Here is a 16,724-nt window from a genome sequence, read left to right on the forward strand (position 1 = left end):
GTTCTTTATGAATTCTTCAGTTCTAGGCGTGATCTTCTGTCTTTCCACACCGGGAACCGAGGACTCAGCTCTTCAACATCCACCTTCCCACCTGTTTCTGCTCCTCGTGCGCCTCTCTAAATTAAGTCTTAATTAATAGTTGAATCTGTTTTACTGTTTCCATCGTTATAACTGTGATACAATCACAGTTCGCAAAACGAAATCACATACTGCACTGCAATCCCACTTCTTTCCTTTTCAAAATTTTGTTTTTCTTAAAGTTAATCATTGTTCGTTTCCTGTTTTCCCTTTTCTTTTTTTGGTGTGTGTGTGGCTTTTTATGAACTTTTCACTCGTTCAGCCCCAAACTTTGCTAAAAAAACAAAACAAAACAAAATACACACACACACACACACACACACACACACACACAAAACACCTGGGGTCTCTCAGCGCCATTGCTTTCCTTGCAGACATTGCTTTGGTGACACACCCAGCACTGGGCTGATTTGCCTGAGGCCACCCTGGAACCCTGCTCGGGATGTTGCTGTCCTCTAGGCGGGATCCTTTGCTTCCCAGATCTTCTGGTTTTCAACCAGAAGGAGCTTGTTGAGCCAGGCCAGCAGGGAGGGGAGCTGACCTTTTCCCGTTTGCGCCAGAGATCCCTGCTCTGTACCCACCTGCTGCGTCTGTGGGCTCTGTGCCCTCTGGTTGGGGGTCAGTGGCGGCCTGTGGAAGGGGACCAGTGACGGGAGGAAAGCAGGCCAGAGTTTCTTCCCTAGCTCTGTCCCTCCCAGTCGTGCGCAGCCCTCAGCAGCCTCCACAGAGTGTCCTGAGTTCCAGCGACCGCGCCACCCCAGTGGCAGCTCACCGCCTGCTGCCACCCCAGCTGCCACTCCAGCTGTGAGCGCCCCACATTCTGCCACACCTCACACATAGCTCCGGCCAAACTTCCCTTAAACCACGGAATCTGGGCGCGGGCCTGGGGTCCTGCAAGGTCCTGGTGGGGAGGCCTGGGGCTGCTGCTGATGTCTTTACTCTGCACTCACAACTGACAGGGCACCTGGGTCCCCACGCCGGTGGTCGAAGCCATCAACCCACTGTCCCAGCACTGCTGTGGGGCTGTCCAATGTGGTTCCAATGGACAAGGCTTTGCTGAGGCCAGGGGGCCTGGCTTCTCCCCACTCCTGTTTCCACAATGGAGTCCCCCATAGCCTGTCTCCCATGGCTCTCTGTGTTCCAGCGTGGAGCAGTGATGTCCCTGGAGATTCAGAAAGACTCACAGGGTTCCTGCAGCCCACCCCACCTTCCTTCTAGTCCCAGAGCCTGGGTGTGTGGTCAAGGCAGTGGGTTTGGGTACCCCAGGCCAGGCCCACTGGGTTCCCGGAGATGGTCTTGACCTTGGCTGAGCCTCCACTGATTGTAAAGGTGACACTTAGCCCTCTCCCGCCTCTCTGTTGTTTTATTTTTCCAAATTGCTCAGACCTGGGCAGGGGAGAGGGACGGTAACTACTAGCTCCTTCCATCATCCCAGCACTAGTGCTTCGACGTCAGCACTGTGTGTGCCGCTGCGGGCCGCGCTTCTTTCCCTCCCTCCTCCTTCTTTCCTTCTCGGTGTAGGACATTCCCATGGCCCTTTCAACCTGGAAGCACCTCTAAGCTCTGAATCCTGCTCCTCTCTGTTCTGTCTTTCTGGGACTCGTCATTGGACTTCCTGGATTCGTGCTCTGCTCAAATCTTGTTTTTTTTGTTGTTGTTTTTTTGTTTCTTCTTCTTCTCTTTGTCTTTTTGCTCTGCTGCCTATGATTTCCCTCGTTTCATCTTCCAAAACTGCTACTAAAGTTTCCATTCAAAAAATGGTGTTCCTAATTCAAGGAGATCTCTGGAATTCTCAGTTTTCTTTTTCGCTGTTGCTGTATCTCGGAGATACGGGAGCTTCTCTCCGACAGCACTTCTGACGTGGTTCTCCCCATTCCCCTGTGCTCTTTCTTCTGTGTGTTTGTTCTGGCCTGTCTGTCCCGGGTGTCCATTTATAATGGCAGCTGAGAGGGGTTCTCCTGCCTCCAGCCTGGAGAGGCAAGGCTGGGCTTCCAGCAGCTGGCACTGAGCAGGGGAGAAGCGGGGAGCCTCCTAGAGTTACCCCAAATCCTCCATTCCCACCTGCTCCACACAGCTGTGCTGGGGTTCAGACCCTTCCTGGACTCCTCCAGCTGGCAGGAGTGGGGGAGGGTGGTCATCAACTCTGAGCTGGGAAGAGGGTCTTCCCATGCCTCTTGCAGACCATCAGCCAGTCCTGCGGCTTCAGCCCCATGCTGTACCTCAGAATTAGAGGTTTTGTCACCTGCCAGTCCCCAGTCCTTCTGGGACCAGCCTGCTGGTCCAGCTTCCCAGACTCAGGCCTCCCTGCTGCATTTCCCCTTTCGAGGCTCAGCCGAGGAGCTGCCCACCCTTTCCCACTCATCTTCCGTGAGCCTGCCAAGGTCTCCTGTCTGCAGGCTGCCCCCGGCCCTCTCTGCTGTGCATTCGCAGGTCATTCCTTCTTTGATGTCACTTTCAGGGTCTGTATTCATTCCCTGTGGCTGCTGCACCAAACAACCACAAACTGATGGCTTCAGAAGTGGATTCTCCCGGAGTTCTGGGGTCAGACATTTGAATCGAGGTGTGGTGGGGCTGGTTCCTTCTGGAGGCTCTGAGGGAGCACTGGCTCCAGGCTGCTCTCCAGCGTTCCTCACTTGTGGACACGTCACTCCCATCTCTGCCTCTATCATCTCCCGGCATTCTCTGAAATCTCCCACTGCCCTTTCTTGTAAGGCTGGCCTTGGATTTAGGAGCCACCCCAAATCCATATGGTCTCATCTCCAGATCCTTAACTTAATTACATCTGCAAAGGCTGTTTCCAAGTAGGGTCCATCCACAGGTTCCAGGGGTGCAGATGTAAACATCTCTTCTGGAGGATTTCAGGGGGGAACACTGATAATCAGGCATGTGTAAACACACAAACACCTAAACACACGTCCTGCAATGCAGAGCTGCCGGAGAGCTTCCTGCCCTCCCTGCTCCCTCCCACGCTTCATCCCTAGACCGCCGGAACCCGGGCATAGCCTGGTCATCCTTCCTGGCCAACGCACCCCTGCACCCCTCCCATCCCTTTCCCCTCCTCTGGCTCCCACTCATGCCCTCCCCACTTTCTTTCAGCAGTCGGGCCTGTTTCCTGAATCACTGAGTCAGCGAGTGATGAGACCTGCTGGAAGCATCACTCCAAGGCTGAGGATGGGCGAGTCCACTCAGCCTTGGATAGGGTGGCAGGAAAAAGGCAGCCCTAAGCCCAGCCCAGGTCGGGATGAGAGTCTTTATTCAGGAGGACAGAACTGGCAGTTGGCAGCGAGCAGGCCCAGGAGTAGATATTGGGGTCTTCATCTCAGGGAGACTGGGGCTTGGAGGGGGAAAGTCAAGCCCACTGGGGTGTAAACCAGTGTGGCCATGAGCAGGCAAAGGGCCTGGCTATTTCTAAAGAGCCCTGACCCTCCCAGGCAGCTGTTGACTTCCTTTAGGGAAAGGACACTTTGAGTCTTCCTACGGGCTGGGAGTCAGAACAGACCTTTGCCCTATCGTTCGGTTATGAGGTGCCCACATTCAATCCCATGAGGGCTGCCATCGCCATGCTCTCTGGGCCTTTGCTTGCCCTGGCCGTTGCAGCTCAGGCGGCTCCCATCCTGTGTGGGCAGTGAGGCGGCGCTCCACGGATGGAGGGTTAGACTTGTCTCGCCCCAAGCCAAAGGGCTTAAGCGGGAGACAGAGTGTGGGTGATGCCGCCCACAGAGAAGCAGGATGCAGAGACGGTACAGATGGCCCTGGCCCCAGACGACGTGGCATCTTAGTCTGTGGGTTGAAGGCATCTGTGGGGCAGATTGCCTCTTTACAGGTTGGCCCCTATGTGTAGCGGCCCTCAGGCATACCCATGCCACACACAGGGAGGTGTTTGAAGAGCCTCCGACGGCATCGTTTCTATGACTGACCGCCATTTTCATGGCCCTGCAGGCACAGGATAACACAAGGCTGCACCTGGCCTCTGTAGCCACGTGGAGTATACTGCCTCTCCCCAGGACGCACCCTGCCCACCCAGGCCACGCTCTTCCAGACAGCCCATTCCCACTCAGCCTTACCCAGAGGCTTACCCAGAGGTCTCCTGTGAGGGCCCCCACCTCCTCTTCTGGGGTGCTCAGGGCTGCCAGCAACCCCTCGCACTATGCACTCAGAGCCACACAACACCCTGCAGACGGCACTGGGGCCACAGGGAGATGGCTGACCTCGGGCTGAGTTCCCGTTGCCTCTTGGCTGCCCCATGACTCCCGGCTCCCACTGGACCTGTGTTCCATCAGCTACAACCTAGAGTCCCACCTCCGTCTGCAGTTGCTTTCAAAAGCAAAGAGTGAGACTTTTCCATCGAGACGTGTTGGTCTTGGCCACTGCACAGGCCCAAGGCTGTGTTTCAGATCTGAGCCTGTGGACCTGCAGAGGAACCCCCGCCCCCAGCGTGTCTCGCCCTGCAGGGAAATTCAGACTCAAGGCCCCCACCTGCCTGGCCAATGGCCCTCCCTCAAGGATGGTCTGCGATGCCAGGGCCTGACTGGGTGCAGAGGTCCCAGCAGCGCTGCTGCCCCCTCCAGGTTCCCTCATCCCACACGTCTGCACCCAGGCCCCTCAGGTTGACCTGGTCGCCTGACAGCTGGGGACTCCGTCGGGCTGCCCTTGAACACAGGTGGAGGTGAGGGGGATTTGGTATGTTTTCCTTTAGAGAGCCCCTGGGGCTCTGAACGCTCTCCTGTTCTGCGGACTCCGTCATCTGACCCTGAAAGTATGTGCACACCAGCTCTCACAGGTCTGTTCTCAGGGCCATGACCGCAGAGGGCTCTGGTTGACGCCAGAGCAGTTGTGAGACCCCGGAGCAGGAGCCAGTGTGGGGAAGTGGCCCCACGACACTGGGGAGGAGGAGCCAGCAGCAGGTTACAGGACAGCATGTACCTGCGTCCATAGACATGCATCACACACACACAAATACACGCATGCCAGCGTGCGTATGGAGCCATAGACACACACATGCGTGTTCTGGAAGCATCTTTCGGCACCTCTTCCAGGAATGTGTGTGCAGGGGTGAAAACAGGAAGTGAGCCCATATTCACGGCCACGTATTTCCACGTAGCCTAAGGTGTTGGTGACCGGCTCCTAGGGCACCCAGAGTTGGAGACAAAGCCCCAGGAGAGACCCCAGGAGAAGCCAGGGCTGGGGGAGAAGGAGACCCTGATATGCCGACCAGAGTGTGGGGTGGGTGGGCCGGGAACAGGCAGCCGCCAGTGACGCCCGGAGATGCAGCCGCCACAGGGAGGCCCTGGGATGACCCCCTTGGCTGGGTCACTGCTCTGAGGCCCCCACTGAACCCCATTCCTGACCTCCCACGTGGGGTCAGGTTGCTCCCTCATTTGCAAGGGGCCCTCTCATTCCTCGCCTCCTCTGCCTTGGACTTGGGTGTGCACACTCACAGGCCTGGGTCCCCCACAAACGTGACAAGGGGCTGTTGCTGAGCAGGAAACCAGGCTCAGGCACCGGGCAGAGGAAGAATGAAGTTTTTAACTTGGAAACCAAGAAAGAGGCTCCTTCTGGCCCCACCGTGCATCAGCTTTGCCTTGCGTGATTTGGGATTATTTCTATTTGAATCACGTCAGGAAGGAGGGTGTCGTGGCCTTCGTGGTCTTCGTGGCCCCTGCAGGCCTCTGCAGAGCATGCCAGACAGTACGGGGGAGGGCAGGGCCTCTTGCTGCTGGGACCACTGCTGCGCTATTCTATCTCCCCAGAGTCTCGTGTGTGCACACGTGTGCATGTGTGTGCTGGTCGTATGTGCAGACATTCATGTGGCATGGGTATGTGTGCGTCTGTTTGAAGTGTGCCAAGTGTGTGCACATGCAGTGTGTGTGCGTGTGTGGTGTGTGTGCATGTGTGTGTGTGGTATGTGTGTACATGCATGTGTGTGGTGTGTGTGTACATGCATGTGTGTGTGGTGTGTGCATATGCAGTGTGTGCATGTGTGTGATGTGCATGTGCAGTGTGTGCATTGTGTGGTGTGTGTGCATGTGCGGTGTGTGTGTGTGCATGCATGTGTGTGTGGTGTGTGCATGTGCAGTGTGGGTGTGGGTGTGTGTGGTATGTGTGTACATGCATGTGTGTGGTGTGTATGCATGTGCGGTATGTGTGCATGTGTGTACATGCATGTGTGTGGTGTGTGCATGTGCAATGTGGGCATGTGTGTGGTGTGTGTGCATGCATGTGTGTGTGGTGTGTGCATGTGCAGTGTGTGCATGTGTGGTGTGTGCATATGTGTGTACATGCATGTGTGTGTGTGGTGCGTGCATGTGCAGGGTGGGCATGTTTGTGTGTGTGGTGTGTGTGCATGCATGTGTGTGTGGTGTGTGCATGTGCAGTGTGTGCATTTGTGTGTGGTGTGTGTGCATGTGTGGTGTGTGCACATGTGTGTACATGCATGTGTGCGTGGTGTGTGTGTACATGCACGTGTGTGTGTGGTGTGTGCATGTTCAGTGTGTGAATCTGTGTGTTGTGTGTGTACATGCATGTGTGTAGTGTGTGTGTGTGCGATGTATGCATGTGTGTGTGTGTCTTTGTGCTTGTTGCATGTAGTGGGTTCTGGGACTTGCGCTTCAGGGATCTGTCACCTGGACAGGCACTCAGGGCCCCTCATGGTGATGCCAGCACCAGCAGAAGCCAGTGCCGCGCCAAGGTCACCACCAGGAGCCAGATGGAAGCTGAGGTCATGCTGGTGTTTCTAGAGCTCGTGTCCTTGCCATGGTGGACCTGGGGGCAGGGTGGGAGTGGGAAATGAGACTTACAGGCCACCGCCATCCTGCCAGAGAACCCTACTTCTAGAACCCCTGTCTGGGAGCTGGGTGGGCTCTGTGTGCCCACTGCTTGGTGAGCAGCTCCACCCAGCAGACCCCGGTACCAGGTGTCCCCCAGGAGACATGCCTTTGGTGTCTCAGGGTAGTGACCTGGTGACTCACAGTCCCCAGAGCTGGAAGCCTCCACCCTGGGGTCCACAAGCACCACCCACCCCCACAGTGCTCATGGGTGCTGACATGGTAAGGAGGCAGCAGGCAGGGCATGGAGCCCTTGCCCTCATGCAGAGGTGCCCACCTGCACCAGACCTGGGCTGACTCTCCTTGGTGGCAGATCATGGTCCTTGTGAGATTTCTGGGCAGGATTCCAACCTAACCTGCACATCCGGGTGTTCCATCCTTAGCCAGCTGCCTGGTGAGCTCACAGTCAACATGGCACGGATGCACGTGGAGCAGACAGTGATTCGTTCGGACAGGCAGGCAGGTGATGGCACAAATGAATGCCATGCTTGGGAGAGCAGGGAATACCACCCAGGGTGAGCAGCAGGGAAGGCTGGCCCTGACTTTGGACAGCAGGGGTGGTGCACAGGATGGGCATGCTTCTGTATCAAGAGTGGGGCATGGGTGTGACAGCAATGGTCTCTTGTGCTAAGGCTGCTGGGGAGCAGCAGAGGACCAGGCACTGGGAAAGGGCTGAGGCCCCCCTCTGCTCTCCCAGGCCCGGGTCTGTTCACACTGGCAACCGTGTTAGAGTTGGTAGTTTCTAGAAATTTCTGCAATTATGCACAGTATAAAACGTCTCACATCCTCTCTCGTGCCTTTTAAAGTGAAGCAATATTGATTCCTGCAACCTGTTCTGACTCTCTCAGGCCATGCCCTGAGCTGCGAAGTAGAGATGAGAACAGAGATGGGGAGACCACGGCTGCGCGGACGTCTTTATTTTTCCCGGGTGGGGAGCAGGATACACAGCCACACTTCAGTCACTTAGCTTGTAAAAATATCTCAATAAATAAAACAAACAAGCAACATATACACTGAACAGAGAATATTTTTTAAAAATGGCTAGCCGAGCAAATCATGGAGAAAGAAAAAGAATAGCGGCATGAAAATCAGAATTCCAGGCTGACTTGAAACAATCAGGCAGAGGCTCGGGGGAGGGGAAGGAGCTCGGGGGTCCTCTTCTGAGGGCCTTGGTCCAGTTTCAACAGAATTGTACAAGAATGCATTTCTGTTTTATTAAAAAAATAGACATTAAAAAAGGCACTTAGAGGGAAATACAAATTCAAAATCCAAATCCTCATAAATGTGTTCCTGAATCTAGACATTTTCAGAAAGAATAAACCTCCCCCAAAACATAAGACCCAGAAGAAAAATCCAAACAGAGACAAGATGACCATGACAACGTCACCAGCAAGAGGGCTGGGAGTGCCCTTCCCACGTGGGGACCTTCCTGGGGGAGGACGGGAGCCCGGGTCTTCTGTCCGATGTCACTGCTGTCCCCTCTCTCGACGCTGGTGGAGGGCAGAGGTGAGGGCCTCCTGAGGTTGTTCAGGTTTCAGAAGTTACAGACTCGAATGCATCCCAATTCCACTTGCGCTGCCGACGCGACGGACAGCCTGGAAGATAAGGAAGGGGGACGGTGAGCTAAGGCCGCCTCGCTCGGGGTCCTGCAGGATTGTCCCAAGACTGTCCCAAGGCTGGGTGGGACGGGACACGGGGCAGGCCTTGAGAGAGCTGGCTCTGTTCTACTCACGTTCCTCCCAAAAGACAAGGGACAGGTGACTGCTACTGGGCCAGGCCAAGCTTCTGCAACCCCTGCCCCCAGGGCCAGGCCAAGCCCAGAGCACCCTTTCCCACTCCCGAGTGCCCTTTCCTGCCCCCGAGTGCACTCTCTCACACTCACCACGCCAGGCCTCTCCCTGGCCAGTGCTCGGCCTGGCTGTGAATGCTGTCTGGCTGTGGGTGAGCCCCTCAGAACAGGCTGCCTGGGGACAGGATGTGCACACTGGCCCTATACAGGCCCGAGGGAGCTGCGGGGTTTTGGGCAGCCGAGGGCTGTTTCAGGGAGGAGGACGCAGAGAAATGGGTCAGCCGCTGGGGGGAGCTGTCTACGGGGGATTCTTGCTTTAAAATTTGTGCTTTTGACACAATTATAGATTCACAGTAAGTTGCAAAAACAACATAGAGATGTCCCATGTGCCTTTCATGCAGTTTCCACACATACCACACCCACAAACACACCCCACCCCCACATACGCACACACACACCATACAAACATACCACACACTACACACACCATGCAAACATACCACACACTACCATACACCCCACACTGTACATACACACCACATACACATACCACACACAAACACACCACACTGCCACGTACACACACACAATACACACACCACACACCACACAAACACACTACACCCCCACATACACACAAACACACACCACACACACCACACACCACACAAACATACCGCATACTACACACACACCCCACACTGTACATACACACCACATACACATACCACACACACAAACACACCACACTGCCACGTACACATACACAATACACACACCACACACACTATACACACCACACACCACACAAACACACCACACCCTCAAATGCACATAAACACACATCACATACACCACACAAACATGCCGCATACTACACACACACCCCGCACTGTATATACACACCACATACACACACACAAACACACTACACCCCCACATACACACAAACACACATCACATACACCACACACCACACGAACATATCGCACACCACACACACACCCCATACTGTACATACACACCACATACACACACACACCACACACACAAACACACCACACCCCCACATACACACAAACACACACCACACACCACAAATACACCACATACTACATACACCTCACACACTGCACAAACATATTACATACATCTCCACACAGATGACATACCACATGTGGTATATTATATACCATGTTGTATGCCATACATACAATGATGTCACCACATCACACCCAGGCATCTTACACCAGTAGACACCAAGAACTTATTCATATATCACTCGTGTGGGTGTGTGTGGTGTGTGTTTGTGTGTGGAGTGTTGTTGAGGGTGTGTGTGGTGTGGAGTACGTATGTGTGGTATATAGTGTGCAATGTACATGGTACTTGTGTATGCAAGTGGTATGTTTGTGTGGTGTGTGGGGTATGTGGTTTGTGTGTGTATGTGGGGGTGTGATGTGTTTGTGTGTGTGTGGTGTTTGTGTGTGTATGTGGTGTCTATGTACAGTGTGAGGTGTGTGTGTAGTGTGTGATACGTGTGGTGCATGGTGTATGTGGTGTGTGTTTGTGTGGGGGGTTGTGTGTGGTGTGGGATATGTATATGTGGTATATAGTGGGCAGTGTGTACGATATGTTATCTATGTGTATGTGTATGTGGTATGTCTGTGTGTGTGTGTTGTATGTTTTTATGGTGTGTGGTGTATGTGGCGTGAGTTTGTGTGTGTATATGGGGCTGTGGTGTGCTTGTGTGTGTGTATGTACAGTGTGTAGTGTGGTGTATGTAGTGTGTGGTATGTTTGTATGGTGTGTGGTGTATGTGGTGTGTGTGTGTGTGTGAGGGTGTAGTGTGTTTGTGTGGTATGTGTGTGTCTATGTGGTGTATATGTGCAATGTGGGATGTGTGTGTAGTGTGTGGTATGTTTGTGTGCCGCGTGATGTGTGTTTGTGTGTGGTGTATGTGGTGTGTGTCTGCATGTGGGGGATGTGGTGTGTTTGTGTGTGGTGTGTGTGTGTATGTGGTGTGTATGTACAGTGTGGGGTGTGTGTGTAGTGTGTGGTATATTTGTGTGGTGCATGGTGTGTGTTTATGTGTGTACATGGGTATGTGGAGTGTGTGTGTTTTTGTGTGTGTATTGTGTGTTTGCGTGTGAGTGGCATATGTGTACTTCCTGCAGTTTCATCATGTGTGTTGTTTCTTGCACCCGCCACTGTGATCAAGACACACAATTCTTCCAGCCCCACAAGGTCCCCTCCTACCACACAAATGACTTCTAAGCGCACTTGTGGGCCAGTCCAACTGTGGGTGTGTCAGGCTCGGTGCAGCTCCGGGCTGCAACCTGCTGTCCCAAGCGCCTTGGAGAAAGAACCCACTCAGGCACTACCCAGAGCCTTGTTCCCACCCGCAGGGGAAGGAGACACAGGCAGGAGGAAAGTCCAGGTCCTCCAGGAAGCCGGGGTGGGGACCCCGACGCCGCACCGCCCTCTGTGCCCGCCAAGCTCAAAGAGAAGGTGCTGGGAGGTGGCTGGGGCCAGCGTCTGAGTCCCAGGGTGCACAGGGAGGTGGTGTCATAAGCTCAAGGTCTTGGGGTGCCGCAGTGGGGCCCACAGGGCAGGGAACATACTGCTGGCATCAGCACTTGGTCGGGGGTGAGGCGAACACAGGCAGGCCCCGCACCGCGCCCCAGGCTGCTTCTGCCACACACCCAGGCCAGCCTGCAGCAGCCCCCAAGCTGTGTTGCTATCCTGTCCTGTGTTCCTGTCCTGAGCTCTAGCAGGGATCTCTGAAGACTCGCCCTGAGCCCCAGGACCTTTGCTGCCCACCACAGGGCCTGGCCCACGTAAGGACTCACTCCCATGCCTGTGGCACAAACATGAGAATAGCCAATTGACCGGCAGAGCTCGTGGGAGGCGAGTGTTCAGCGGGAATGTGTTCAGCGAGAATGATTAGAGAGCTCCCCTCAGCTAAGGGGCAAACCAGCGCGACAAGAACCTCCTCCCGCAGAGGGGCCGAGCGTGGTGGGAGGGGTGGGTGTCAGCCCAGAGGCAGGCATGGGCTCCCCGAGGCAGCCGCCAGGAGAGGGGCCACCGTGAGGATTCTGCTGCAGGGAAGGAGGTCCAGGGAGGCCCCAGGCACTGGGGACAGGATGTGGAAGCCACAGGTGGAAGCTGGAGGAACGTGTGACGTGGTGCTCGGTGACATTGCGTGTGTGTGTCTGTGAGTGTGCCCACTCATGTGAGAGTGTGTGAGTGGGAAAGAATGTCCAGAAGTGTCAGTGTGTGTCCGTGTGCAAGTTGCATAAATTGCATGTATGAGTGTGTGCATCATGTAAGGTGGTCTGTGTCAGTTGCGTGTGTGTGTCTGTGTGAGCATGTGCATCCATGAGTAGGTCTGTGTGTCCCTGTGGGAGTGTCAGTGTGTGCGTGTATGTGTGTGTGTGTGTGCATCCGAGTGTGTTTCCCGTGGAAGTGATAGTGTGCATGTGTGTGAGTGTGTACATCCGTGTGAGTGGGTCCGTGCATGTGTGTGTGTGTGTGTGACCATGTCCATCCTCATGAGTGGGTCTGTGTGTGTTCCTGTGGGAGTGTCAGTGTGTAGGTGTGTGTGTGTGTGTGCATCCGTGTGAGTGTGTTTTCCCGTGGAAGTGCTAATGTGCATGTTTGTTTGTGTGTACATCCACGTGAGTGGGTCCGTGTGTCAGTGTGTGTGTGTAAGCATGTACCTCCTCATGAGTGGGTCTGTGTGTGTTCCTGTGGGAGTGTCAGTGTGCATGTTTTTGTGTGGGTGTGTGCATCTGTGTGCGTGGGTCCGTGTGTGTCCCTGTGGGCGTGGGTGTCTGATGCTACACAGCAGTGTGCAAGGGGGATGTGTGGTTCTGCTCCTTCACCCCCAGCCCCCCAGCCCTCTCCCAACCCCAAGCACCAGGCTTCACCCCAGTAGCCTATATCCTCAGAGAATGCCCGGAACCTTTACTGAACCAAGGCAAGGGTCTGAAAAGGCCAAGACGTATTTTCCCTGAAACCCATGCATATGTAAACCACACACACACACTACTTTTCAAAGTTCAGAGCACTCCAAATATTTAAGCCTTTTTTAAGTGGTCCTGGGCAGAAAGTCAAAGGCTGCTCTCTCTTGGAGAATGTGGTTGTAATTAGATAATTAATAAGTGGGGGAGGGGGGTGGGTAGAGAAAGCTAAATGGAAGCCTTCCTCAGTGGGAGGAAATAATTACCACAGCTTTTGATATATGAGCTGAACCAGCCCTCCGAGGGGAAATACCGTATCATCCACGAAAAGCCAAAAATGACAGGGGCCGTCCCCTGGCCAGTGGTGGGTTTCAGGGTTTGCTTCACATGCCCGAGGGGACCCAGGCTCAGGCAGAAACGGGCGGCAGGTTCATTAGTCTTCTTGACCGAGAGCCTCCGGGCCTGGCCCCCTTGATGTCACCCTGACCCCAGCCATGTCTGCTGACATGGGCCGCGTTCTCTGCAACAAATGTAAAACATCTGGGGCTGGGGAGTGCCTCCTGCATACACAAGCCACCTGGAACTGTGTGCATGCGTCCTGCGTGCAGTTACCTCCCTGTATCTGCCTGCCTGGGCCAGAAGTGGGGGCGGGGTGGAGCTGCAGAGCTGTGGCTGGACCAAGAGGGTGCCTCAGTTGTCTCTTCCACACCAGACCGGGCCCTAATGAGCAGGTGATAGGCCTCATTCAACTCTATATCCCCAAGGCCTAACAAAGGGACAGAAGCATTAAGGAAAGAGCTAGGAGAGGCAGGGTGGGCCAAGGGAGAGGAGTTTTACTCTAAGGCCATGTATCCATCTCCTCACCTGCTCACCCATGCAGCCACCCAGCTACCTACTTCTTCTTTCCTTCCTTCCTTCTTTCCTTCTTTCCTTCCTTCCTTCCTTCCTTCGTTCTTTCCTTCCCTCCTTCCTTCCTTCTTTCTCTTTTTCTTTTCTTTCTTTTCTCTTCTTTCTTTCTTTCTCTTTCTTTCTTTTCTTTCTTTTTCTTTCTTTCCTTCTCTTTCTTTCTTTCCGTTTCCTTCCTTCCTTCCATCTTTCCATCCATCCATTTATTCACTGATCCATTCACTGATCTACCATCCATCCTTCATTCCCTCCACCCATCCATTCATCTATCCATCCTTCCTTCTTTTTATCCATTTATCCTTTCACCAACTCATTCATTTTTCCCTTCCTTCCTTCCTTCTTCTTCCTTCCTCCGTCCTCCCTTCTTTCTTTCCTCCCTTTCTTCCTTCCATTCCTGCAACATATTTGAGCATCTATCATGTGCCAGGAATGCTGCTAGTTATTGAAAAAGCTGAGATGAATCAGATAAATCTAGCAGGGCAGAAGCATGTTTGTAAGCAACTAGAACACAGAGAAGACACGGATCAGTTTTTAAAGCGCAGGTAGACTCTACAGCAGAAAGGGAAGGGTAAAGTGCCACAGACACTGTTGGACAGTCAGAACCAGCACGGCAGGGAAGAAGGCTGAGGGGTGAGCACACGTGTGAAATCTCCTCTAGTCACACACACACACACGAACACGCACACAGACACACGCACATACACCCATCACACACATACGCCACATCACACACACTACCTCAAACACACCTCACGTCACACACACTACATCACACATCCCACATCACACACCTCACATTAGACACACAACACATCACACACACCCCACATCACACACCTCACATCACACACACACATCACACATCCCACATCACACACCTCACATTAGACACACACCACATCACACACACCTCACATCACACACTACCTCAAACACACCTCACGTCACACACACTACATCACACATCCCACATCACACACCTCACATTAGACACACACCACATCACACACACCTCACATCACACACACCTCACATCACACACACTACATCACACATCCCACATCACACACCTCACATTAGACACACACCACATCACACACACCCCACATCACACACATCTCACATCACACACACACATCACACACACACATCACACACACCCCACATCACACACATCTCACATCACACACACACATCACACACACCCCACATCACACACACACATCACACACCTCACATCACGCACATACCCCACATCACAAACACACCCCACATCACACACACACCTCACATCACACACCTCACATCACACACACCCCCATCACACACACCCCACACACTACATCACGCTCATACTCCGCATCACACACCCACATCACACACTCTACATCACACACACCCCATATCACACAGACATCACACACCGCACATCACACATGAACTCCACATCACACACACACACACCACACACACACCCCACACTACATCCATACCTACATCACACCCTCCCACACCACACACACTCCACATCACACACAAACCCCACACCACACACATACATCACACACACACTCCAATTCAAGCAAACCCAACACCACACAACCCCTACACCACACACATCACATACACACCCCACATCACACACCTTACATCACACACACTACATCACGCACAACTCACATTACACATGAACCCCACATCGCGCACACACACACACACCACACACATACCCCACACGACATCCACACCTACATCACACACACCCCCCACACCACACTCCACATCACACACACACCTCACACCACACACATACATACCTCAGTTCACCTACATCCCATATCACACACATATCACACACACATACACCCTGATTAACACAAACCCCACACCACACACACCACATCACACACACATCACACACACATACTCCATATCACACATGCCCCATATCACACACACACACCCCAATTCACACAAACTCCACACCACACTCCATATCACACACACATACTCCACATCACACATACCCCATATCTCTCTCACACATACATACACACACACACCATTACACACCCGAGGTTCCACCAGGGGACCCTGGAGAGGCAAAAGTGAGGATCAGGGGTCAGAATCTGGCCACAGAAACATGGCTGTGACCATTGTCCACATCATGGAGCGGATGTCCAGGACATTCACTACCCTGAGCTTTCCCTGCCTTTCCTCAGCCCCTGGCATCACAGCAGAGGAGACTTTGCCTCCACAGGATCCTGGCATCGCCCAGTTCACGTGAAAGGGACTGCCACCTGGCAGTCTGCTCTCACCCCCACCACACCCTCAACCCTGAGCTTCCAGATGCTCAGGGCTAAGGAACGTGCCAGGGTGAGAGAGATCACAGCAGAGTTCACAGATGTGGAGAAGTCCCAGCTGCCAGCCACTCCCATGGGTCTCCATGGGTCCTGGCCACCCCACAAGGCCAGTCCTCTCTTCTACTGAGTGCCTGGTGAGCACAGTCCTTCAGTGGGGGCTCTCTGTCCCCTGCCGAGTCTGGACACAGCCTCCTGACCCCTCAGATACCCACCTCAGCCACCCCAAGTCGACCAGAGGTAGGGAACCACTCAGTGTGATCAGTGAGACCTGCCATCGGCGTGAGCGCACAACAGACAAGGAGACGCCTCAGGGACCCGAGGGCCGCTCGGGGGCACCTGCAGGCTGAACACCCAGCAGAGGCCTCTGAACAGGGAGCCAGCCTCAGAGCAGCAGAGTTCACCCTCCGAGGAGGGGCCTGGATAAAACCAGAATTGTCTGCTTTAAAAAAAAAGGAACCATTAGGAAACAAAACAAGGACTGCTGGAAACAACAAAACAAATACAAGGAGAAGTTTTAAAACATTTTAAATGAAAAAAACTAATAAATCAGAGACTGCTCCTGGAAGTCTCCCAGCATGCTGAGCAAAAGGCAAAGAAAGCCGGGCGCGGTGGCTCATGCCTGTAACCCCAGCACCTTGGGAGGCCAAGGTGGGTGGATCACTCGGGGTCAGGAGTTTGAGACCAGCCTGGCCAACATGGTGAAACCCTGTCTCTACTAAAAATACAAACATTAGCCAGCATGGTTGGCGTGCACCTGTAATCCCAGCTACTCCAGAGGCTGAGGCATGAGAACACTTGAACC

The 16,724-nt window shown here is 53.7% G+C and overlaps 1 protein-coding gene across 1 annotated transcript in view; it reads right to left on the reverse strand.

Annotated features, from left to right (window-relative positions):
- Positions 1 to 7,803: 7,803 nt before the first annotated feature.
- The window catches only part of TWIST2 (twist family bHLH transcription factor 2), a 60,489-nt gene continuing 51,568 nt past the window's right edge, over positions 7,804 to 16,724 (reverse strand). Inside the window, exon 2 of the mRNA XM_033229661.1 lies at positions 7,804 to 8,497. The gene's annotated coding sequence lies outside the window, so the exon portion shown is untranslated. The remainder of the gene's footprint in view (positions 8,498 to 16,724) is intronic.

This window comes from Trachypithecus francoisi, unplaced genomic scaffold (genome assembly GCF_009764315.1).
Source record: "Trachypithecus francoisi isolate TF-2019V2 unplaced genomic scaffold, Tfra_2.0 Lachesis_group13, whole genome shotgun sequence".
NCBI lineage: Eukaryota > Metazoa > Chordata > Mammalia > Primates > Cercopithecidae > Trachypithecus > Trachypithecus francoisi.